Here is a 10,720-nt window from a genome sequence, read left to right as displayed (position 1 = left end):
GTACCGGTGTCAGGTGGCTCACGGTCACTGAAACCCCAGCATTTGGAGATCCAGTGCTCTCTTCTGGATTCTGGGCACCTACACTCACATGCACACAGACACACATAATTTTTTTAAAAATCTAAGAAAAAAAACCCCCTTTAACCTTGACATATGGCAATCAGGCCATCAAGATTTCTCAGTGAGAGAGGATGCTTGCTGCTCAGGTCTAGTGACTTAACTTAGATCCCTGGAGCTCACTCACACACACACACACACACACACACACACACACACACACACAAACACACACATGCACACAATGTAAAGACAGAAGGGAAAACTAACACCACGACCTTCCCATATTCGTTAACACTTGCCTCCATGAACATACATTATACATACACATGGAAACACTAAAATAATTTTTCATATGTAACAATGCAGGGAAAGGGACATGCTTCTTGGACAGTACAACATGCTAAAATGAACATGTCAAGGAGCCAAAATCCGATCAGCTCTATAACTATTGGAGACCAAATTGATCAAGAAACTTCCCAAAGGACAATCCAAACCTCAGTGGCTTCCCCAGTAAAAATGATCAGTCATTCAATTTTCTTCCCAAAGCTTTAAGAAAAATATTTTCAAAAAGTTTCACAAAATCTTTACTGGAACATCAAATCAAACCGTGTGGAACAAGAGGAATGCCACACAACCAAGGGAGATCGTCACAGGGAGGCAATGACATTTGGGAAACAATCAGTAGACCTCAGTGTATCAACAAATGGAGGCAGAGAAGCCACATGAACGTATGATTGTTTCTTGGGGCAGGAGTTTGCTGCTCTTCCTGAGCCTGGAAATTCCATTTCCAACACCCATCTCAACCAGCTCACAGACACCTGTAACTCCAGTCCTGGAGGATCCCACATCTACTTCAGATTCCTTGGGTACCTGCACACATGTGGCATACACACATGAAAACACATAATTAAAAATAATAAAATAAGCCAGATGGGGGTGATGCACACCTTTAATCGCAGCACTTGGGAGACAGATGCAGGCATATCTCTGAGTTCAGGGTCAGTCTGGTCTACAGAACAAATTCTAGGACAGCCAAGACTACATAGAGAAACCCTGTCTTGAAATTAATAATAATAATAATAACAACTAACAACAATAACAATTTATTAGATGTGGTGGCACCAGCCTATAATCCCAACACTCAGGGGACAGAAGCGGGTGGATCTCTATGAGTTCAAGACCAGCCTGGTCTACATAATAAGACCTTGTTTCAAAAAAAGATAAATTAGCTGGGCGTGGTGGCACACGCCTTTAATCCCAGCACTCGAGAGGCAGAGGCAGGTGGATTTCTGAGTTCGAGGCCAGCCTGGTCTACAAAGTGAGTTTCAGGACAGCCAGGGCTACACAGAGAAACCCTGTCTCGAAAAACAAAAACAAAAACAAAACAAAACGTTACTAAGGAAGAGCTTTGTGGTGTTCTGAGTATGCCTAGCCCAGGGAGTGGCACTATTTGGAGATGTAGGTGTGTCAGTGTAGTTGTGGGCTTTAAGACCCTCATCCTAGCTACCTAGAAGTGAGTCTCCTCATAGCAGCCTTCAGATGAAGATGTAGAACTCTCAACTGCACCTATGCCTGCCTATATGCTGCCATGTTTCCACCTTACTGATGATGAACTGAACCTCTGAATCTGTAAACCAGCCCCAATTAAATGTTGTCCTTTATAAGACTTGACTTGGTCATGGTGTCTGTTCATAGCAGTAAATCCCTAACTAAGACAGAAGTTGGCACCAGGGACTGGGGTATTGCTGTGACCATATTTTGTTTGGAAGAATATGGATTTTGGGACTTTGGATTTGGAAAGCAGTGGAATGCTTTAAGTGGGACTTAATGGGCCATCCTAGTAGGAATAAGGAAGACTTTGTTTCTGGGAGTGATTTGAATTGTGGAACCCTGATTCTAGAGGTTTCGAGGAGAAGAATTTTATTATGTGGCCAAGAGACTGTTCTTGTGGTAGTTTGGTGAAGAATGTAGCTGCTTTTTGTCATTGTCCAAAGAATCTGCCTGAGGCTAAGGTGAAGAGACTCAGATTAATTGCATTGACAAAGGAAGTCTCAGAAACAGCCATCATGGACTTTGTTATCTAGTTAAGTCTCATGAAGAACATTTTAAACAAGCATAGCAAGCTGAGAAAAGGGAAATATAAAGTATATGGTTTGAGTATTAAAGGGGCACCAGGAAGTGAAATGGAGCTGAATCCTGTGTTTGAGGAGATTAAAATTGAATTAAGGGAGTAGTGACCTTGGGGCAAGATCCCACCCAGCTAAATTTAGGGCAAGGAAGGTAGTATAAGCTTTTAATCCCAGGAGGCAAAGACAAGCAGATCTCTGAGTTCAAGGCCAGCCTAGAACAGAGCAAATTCTAGCTGAAGAAAAACTTAAATCCAGGCTTGGTTGACCACACCTTTAATTTAGTGTTTAGGAGGCAGGCCTGTAGTTCTCTGAGTTCAAAGTCAATCTACAGAGCAAATTCCAGGACAGACAAGCTTAGGCAGTGAAGTTAGAAAACAGAACACTGGTTATCACCAATGTAATAGAACAAGGGGGGCATGTTCCAGCCCCAGCAAGCAACAAAACTTAGCAGCTTTAGCCATGGGGCTCTGGCTTTAGATTCCAGAATAGAAGGGACTACTGGGACAATTGATGCTGGTTAGCTGAAGCTAAAAATTAATGGTGATTAAGAAGATACCAGCTTAGCACTGAGGTGAAATCTTCTGAGAAGTGTTTTCTGAGAGCACAAAGAAGTTATGTCCCAGAGACAGTCAAGGTTGTACCTCATGCTGCTGGACTTGATAATGTTAGAATCACCCAGGTGGTACTGGTTTTGAAGGCATGAAGGGGTCATGAAGAGCAGCTGAGCCTTGGCACTGTGAGAGGCCATGGAAGACCATTAGTGAAGGTGCAGCCCCAGTTGCAGTTGATGACCTAGAACTGAAGGAGTCATGCAAAGGAGTTGAGGCTTGGCACCATGAAGAGAGCCTATGAGAGGATATTGGTGAAGCCTCGTTGCAGCAGAAGACTCCAGTGTGTCAGAGATGCCAGTACCCTGGGATGAATCACCAAGAACAGCAGCAGCAGTGAAGTGGATCAACCTGAGCTTAGAGTGCTGCGGAGGGCAGAGCTGGAGAAGATGCCAGCCCTTCAGAGGAGCCCAGAAGATCATGTGTAGTTCCCAGACATTGAAACAAGAAGTTATAATATTGAAGTTGCCTTGGAGACCCCAAGATGTTCAAGATGCCACAGCCATTTCTCTACTGAGGAAAGCTGCTAACAGGGAGTGGAAATAGCCCAGGAGAAAGAAGTTTGTTGCAGTCAACAAAGATGAAAAAGGAGCTGAAGATCTGAAGACTGCTTTGACATCAAACATGGAGATGCAGAGTTTGGAGTTTGCCCAGCTGGTTTTTTTAGGGATTATAGTTAAGTGATTGGATGAATCTCAGAAGAGACTTTAAACTTTGGACTTTTAACACTGTTGAGACTGCTATAGACTATGGGGGCTTTGGAAGTTGGACTAAATATATTTTTTATTATTCTATGGGTAGGTATGGTCCCCATAGACTCATGTGTTTGAACAAGCCTGTGGGGATCAGGGAGTAGAAAGCGGTGGTTTGAGTATGCCTAGCCTAGGGAGTGGCACTATTTGGAGGTGTGGCCTGGTTTGAGTAGGTGTCTCACTGTGGGCATGGGCTTTATCCTAACTACCTGAAAGTGAGTCTCCTCATAGCAGCCTTCAGATAAAGATGTAGAACCCTCAGCTTTGTCTGTACCATACCTGCCTAGATGCTGCCATACTCCCACCCTGATGATACTGGACTGAACCTCTGAACCTGTAAGCCAGCCCCAATTAAATGTTGTCCTTTATAAGGCTTGCTTTGACCGTGGTATCTGTTCACAGCAGTAAAACCCTAAGACAGGCTGTAAATAAATTAAGACATACCATGTTCATGGAGGCCTTGATATTAGATTATAGCTTTCCTAAATTGAGTCCACACAATCCAATTGAAAATCCCTACATGATTTTTTGACAGACATTGACAATGTAGTTGTAAAAACAAAACAAACAAACAAAAAAAAAACAAGTAAATTACCTAGAACAGTCAAAGCAATTTTTGAAAGAAAAATGAAACTAAAGGATTTATTCTACCTGATTTTAAGTCTATCTACAAAAATTAACACAAAGTAGCTTGGTATTGATTTAAAATAAATAAAGAGGGGCTAGAGAGATGACTCAGTGGTTAATGGCATACTGCTCTTGCAGAGGACCTGGGTTCAGTTCCCAGCATGCACATTGGTCAGCTCACAATCACCTATAACTCGGTCACTCCCTGGATCCTGTGGGCATCTGCACACACACACACACACACACACACACACACACACACACACGCAGGAGCTCATACACACGTTTTTTTAAATGGAATCTTAAGCAAATGAGAGATATTATGTATATTTTAGAATCCTGAAATAAGACTTCAGGAAAATTGACATAGGAGCAAGACAATCTGGTAAAGAATTTGTTACAGGAAGGCTTTCAAGGACAGTATCCACTATATACTATATAAACAATTAAGTATCAATCCCAACATCAGACACAGAGCTTAATTTGACCCAGACCACAGAGAACTAAATGGGAAATTAACATTAAGAGGACTCTAAAAGAAATAGGTCGGGTGTGGCAGTGCACACCTTTAATCCCAGCACTTAGGAGGCAGAGGCGGGCAGATTTCTGAGTTCGAGGCCAGCCTGGTCTACAGAGTTCCAGGACAGCCAGGGCTACACAGAGAAACCCTGTCTCGAAAAACCAAAAGAAAGAAAGAAAGAAAGAAAGAAAGAAAGAAAGAAAGAAAGAAAGAAAGAAAGGAAGGAAGGAAGGAAGGAAGGAAGGAAGGAAGAAAGAGATGAGGTCTTTGCAAACTTATGGTAGGAATAGAACACAAAATCCTCAACTCTTTTTAAAAAGTAAATTGGACTTCATCAAAAGTAAAAGGCTTTGATCCCAGCACTCAGGGGACAGAGGCAGGCAGATCTCAGTGAGTTACGGGCCAGCATGGTCTACAGAGAGAGCTCCAGGACAGCCATGGCTACACGCAGAAATCCTGCCTCAAAAAAAAAACAAAAAAGAAACAAACAAAAAAGTAGAAACCTTCATTCTGCAAAGCATGTCGTTCAAAACAGAAAATCTGAGACATATTGATAGAAAATATGTGCACAGCATAGATCACAAAGATATGTGTGCATGAGCACACGGGTGTGCATGCGTACGCGATGGTTTGCATTTACTTGGCCCAGGGAGTGGCACTATTAGAAAGTGTGGCCTTGTTGGAGGAAGTGTGTCCCTGTGGGAGTAGGCTTGGAGACCCTCCTCCTAACTGCCTGAGGATGCCTGGTCTGTTTCCGGCTTCCTTCAGATGAAGATGTAGAACTCTCAGCTCCTCCTGCACCATGCCTGCCTGGATGCTACCATGCTCCTGCCTTGATGATAATGGACTGAACCTCTGAACCTGTAAGCCAGCCCCAATTAAATGTTGTTCTTATGAGAGTTGCCTTGGTCATAGTGTCTGTTCACAGCAGTATAACGCTAAGACAATGTACATGTGTGAGAGTGTGTGTGTGTATGCACATGTGTGCAGTATGTGTGTATAGTATATAAAGAGACTTGTATTCAATAGCAGAAGTAAAACCAATATATTAAGTGGTGAGTGTGAGGCTTGTGAGATGGCTCAGTGGCTCTGAGCTTAAGAGGACATGCTGCCCTTGAGAAGACTGGAATTTGGTATCTGTCACCCATCTCAGGTAGCTCACAGCCATCTCAGGTAGCTCATGTTCTCACAGGCACATGAACCCACAATCATGCACACATGAATGTACATGCATACACATGCATATTTTAAACGTATAATAATCTTTTTTAAAGTGGGTAAGAGGAGGCTGGAGAAACAGACTGCTCTTCCTGAGAGGACCTGGTTTAACTCCCAGCATCCACATGGAACCTCACAGTGTTTGTGATTCCAGTTCCAGAGGCTCCAGCACTCTCCTTTTGCCTCCCTGGGCACTTCATGCATATGATGGACACACGGACATGCAGGCAAAGACTCATACACATAAAAAAAAAAATCTAAAAATCCTTTCTAAAGAAATGAGCAACATACTTAAATATACATCTCACAAAAGAATATGCACAAATAGTCCAAACTACAACAAAATTGCGCCACAAGGCCTGGCAGCTAAAATTTCCAAGACTTTTCCTACTGGTGGCAAAGATGTAGAGTAACAGAACTCTTTGGCCTTCACAATGGGAATATAAAACAGGACAAGTACATTGGGAGAGAAGATGCTATTCTTTTTAAAACTTAAATGTAAATAAAATACAGAAACATGGCCCAACCACTTACCCCTAGAGCATGTGCCCACCAAAAGACACATACAGGAATGCTTGGGCAGCCCCCTGCAGCACACATGGGCTCTCCTACTTGTATCATTCAAACAAGCAAGCAGAGAAACTCCAAGGTAGTCAGTGAGGTAGCAGACCCTGAAGATCCAACCCTGCTCCTGACACATATTAGCTGCATGACTTCACTCCAACAGCTCCATCTCCATGAGTGGCAGGTTTCCTGTGGGAGCGAGGGGGTCTCAGCAACTGCCAACAGTGCCGGTCCTTATGTACATCCCTGGCAAGTGCCTTGTGTGTGTCAATGGAGAGCATAACCTAGTGTGGGTATGCACTCATGTACCTGCCCTTAGTGTGATGTTCATTTTGGGGGTACCATTGGAATACATAGGGAATGTAAACAGGGCCAGTGATGAGCAGCCAGACAGAGGGACGGGATAACTCCAAGTCATACCTACAAGGGTAAAGATGTGTTTCAGACCTCAAACCTCAGAGGATATAGTGACTGCAGAAAAAGATGTCAGGTGGAGCATCTGAGGCAGACATAGCAGATACCCAGAGCTTAGGAGGTTGTAATAGGAGTCCCTTGGCAGTGAGGAGTATTGTGTCAAGGCCACTTAGGGACTGGGATTATCGATGAGTAGATAAAGTGCCTGCCTAGCCAGCATTTAACCTGAGTTCAGTTCCCAACACCACATAAACCTGGTGTGTTGTGGTGCCCTACACCTGGAATCCTAGCAGCCTGGAGGTGGATGTGGGAGGAACTGGAGGATGCCAAGAACATCTCTGCTATGTACCAGTTCAAGGCTGACCTCTATAAAGCCCTGTCTCGAAAACAAAGAAGAAAAGGAGAAGTACTTGGGATCCCAGGCCTGGTGTCTGCATGACCCTTGATGCCCCCGAGCCCTGGCTCCATAATATTCCCCATGGTATCTAAAGCCCTCAACACAAGTGGCCCCCATAGGCATACAAATGATGACCCTAACCTTGCTGAATACAGTAAGCAAAGAGCTTTCTCCTTGTCTTCACACCCACAGCTTAGTATTTTACTGCATTCTTCCTCTAAGCCCCCAAATAAAATGTAAGGCTCTATTGCACTGGGTGTGTCCAATCAGAGAAGACTTTGAGCTTTGCCCTGTTGAAAGGTGGTGTTCTCTGCAGGGGAGAAGCCTGTCCCAAGGAAACCATGTTCCTCTAAGGAAGGAGAGCTTTTCAGGAAGGTGTCCTTCATCCCTAACTAAAGCTTACTAGGTTTTTACACTGCAGCCCATGACATGGCAAGGGTACAGCCTTGGGAGTCCTGCAGACCTCAGGTTAAACCTCATCCCTAGCATTGTGACTTCGGTCCCTGAAGCTTAAAGACCCCAAGTTCTCACTTGTGTCAAGAGAGCAAGCCCCTTCCCCCAGGTCCTTCCCCCTTCTGAGGCTCTAAGAAAGAGCACAGGATGCCAAGGCAGTGCTGGCACCTTCCCCCTTGGCTGGTACAGGGAGCAGTGCTGCTTCTCCTACCCACTTAGGGCGGTCTTAGCAGCAAGCCAGAACCTCCAAGGGTTCCTCCTCCCCAAGGATCAGCAAGCAGAACTTGAATCAGCATCAGGACCCGAGAACTGTATGGGTGGTCCCTCTCATGGCAGTTTCATCCTTGTGATGTTCTGCCACTGTGGTGTCCCTGACGGTAACTCTTGGCTCACGCTGGCTTTTTCTGTGGGAATGTTTTATGGTTCTCTCACATGGAGGGATCTAAGTGTCAAAACAGTCTTTTTGTACAAAGGAGTCCCTGTGGCAAAGCAAGCGCAGGCGGTGCTTAGGCCTAAGTTGCTGAGCTGTAATGCTACCAGAAGATGCCATGCTAATCCAGGACATGGCTCAGAACCTGAAGCAGGCACACCTCCTCTGCTGCTATGTATCATGGGGCCCCTACATTTAGGGGCTCACAAAAACAATCTACTTTACACCAAGACTGTGTGGGTCAAGAGTCCACAAGGTCCAGCTAGAGAGTTTTGATATGGTGTTCTGGCTGCATGTTCACAGGTATTTAGATGTCAGCCAGCTGCTCTGGGGGGGGGGGGGGGTTGACTGTGGCTTTCCCTTGCAGCATGATCAGATGGCTCGGCTCAGTGGATACTATCACCTGATAAAGCCTTCTCAGTATCTATCTTGTCAGGGAAAGTGGACTTCTGAGGTCTCTCTCAGCTCAGGACTCACAGAATGTCGTCACAGCAAGCTGCAGAGCCATCCAGAGTTAACGGAAAAGATTAGACCCTGGCTCTAATAGCAGAGAGATGACTGTGGAAGAGCTCTGTGCAAGGCTGTTTCCTTGGTTCGTTGTAGTGTAAACCAAAAGAAAAGCATTTTAGCTAGTTACCATCAAAACATCCTTTTCTTCAGCATTATCCCTACCATAATAAATACCACCAACATCATTTTCATATTACCATCCACACCTAAGCAATTTCTTCACCACCATCAACAATACCCCCCGGCACCGTCATCACCATCGATGATGTCAGCAGCATCACCATCAGCACTAACAATATCACCATCAAGATAATCATTACTATCAGCGTCATCAGCATCAGCACCAACACCATCACCATCGTCAACACTGTCTGTATCAACACTATGAGCATCCTCACTACTATCAAAAGCACTATGACATTATCCATCCACATCTTATCAGCTCCAGCAATTACCACTAACACTTTCAGCAGCATCACAACCATCAACATCACTATCTACTCCTGAGCATTACCAGCAATCACCATCAAGTCCAGCAGCAGCAGCGCCACCATAACAGTCATCATCATTATCATCACCATTAACACTACCGTAATCATCAACCACAACACCATATCATCACCACCAACACCAACACCACTGGTATCAGTAACAACAAAATTACCACCACCACCACCACCATAAACACAGCTATATCATCCTTACCAAAATCCCATCACTATTGAGATAACTATTCCCCTTGTGCAATATCAGCCTGTCATGTGTGCTCTGGAATCATGAAAATAGAAGCACAAAGTTGTTGTATTTCATACCCACATGCATCCCCACCGAGGAGGAGTTCCTGGTTGCAAGTTGGTCTACCCTGTGCCCCTGCTCAAGAACCCTTTCTTCATGCACCTGAACCTCTGGTCTCCTAAGAGTCTCCCACTGTGGTTAGCTTATCATGGGCAAGAGGTCTTTATCTCCAAACAACAGAGGAAAGAATCGGGGCACAGAGAAGGGCAGGCTGGAGTCTCTGGAGGCCCAGCCTCTTTGCTTTCAGTGTCCTCTCTTCTGAACAGCTGACAGAACTCGTGAGGTGGAAGGCAGGGGGATACAGAGCAGACGTTGCTCGTGCACTCCACACTAATCATGTTAATTGGATAATTGCCACTTCATGGTGTCTGGTGTTAACACAACCTTGAACTTGGATTTCTTTCAGAAGCTTTTGTCTAGACCTCCAGAGGAGACAGCTCTGTCTGGTAAAGAGAGCCTCCTGCTCCCCCAAGCCAAGGACCCCAAGGTCTCCTTTCCCAGCTGGGAGGCATGTGGTAGAGGAGAAAGGTTAAATGGCCATCCGAGGTCATCAAGTGACCCGTGGATGAGGTGACACAAGGAGTCGGGTGACTACCCATTGCCTCAGGCTCTGACAAGTAAATCACCCCAAAGAGACCGATGTGATTTCATTTCTATTCTATCTGCAGGAGGGGAGAAAAATCAATGTTTGCTAAATGAAAAGGAAAAAGATCGGCAGGAGGAAAATACATTTCCAACTCTTAATAGGATATCATCGGCAGTGATGAGTCAGAAGTGAGTGACAAGGCCTGATTGGCTGTGTAGAGGGGATGAGAGTAAGGGGAAGGGCATGATCTCACGGGCTGGGGCCCGGGGGGGGGGGGGTCAGGCAATAAGAAGAAAGCTTAACCTGAAGCCAGCAGATACCCCTGCCTAACTGGAGTGGCCAACACCTCCAAGCAGGTACCAGATGGCTGTTCCCAGTGGATAGAAGGGGAACCAGGGAACATCCATGAGAGAAAAGAGGGAGAAAGCAGTAAGGACAGAGGCTGTATGGAGGGGAAGGGCACATGACTCCAGGCTGGGAACCCCTGTGGCAAGATGCGCGTGTCTGTGCTCTCAGGACATTTCCAAGTATGCCATTGGAGGATGGTTTTCTCCCTTCCTTGGGTGACCAAGTCAGAGCTCCTCCTGGCCCGGTGCCATGGTGAGTCATGACTGATGATGGGTGGTTAGTTCAAATTCTTATCCCTTTTCCTTCCAG

This window comes from Mus musculus, chromosome 2, assembly GCF_000001635.26.
Source record: "Mus musculus strain C57BL/6J chromosome 2, GRCm38.p6 C57BL/6J".
Classification (NCBI taxonomy): Eukaryota; Metazoa; Chordata; class Mammalia; order Rodentia; family Muridae; genus Mus; species Mus musculus.
The sequence above is the reverse complement of the archived record's forward strand: the minus strand, read 5'-3'. Positions refer to the sequence as shown.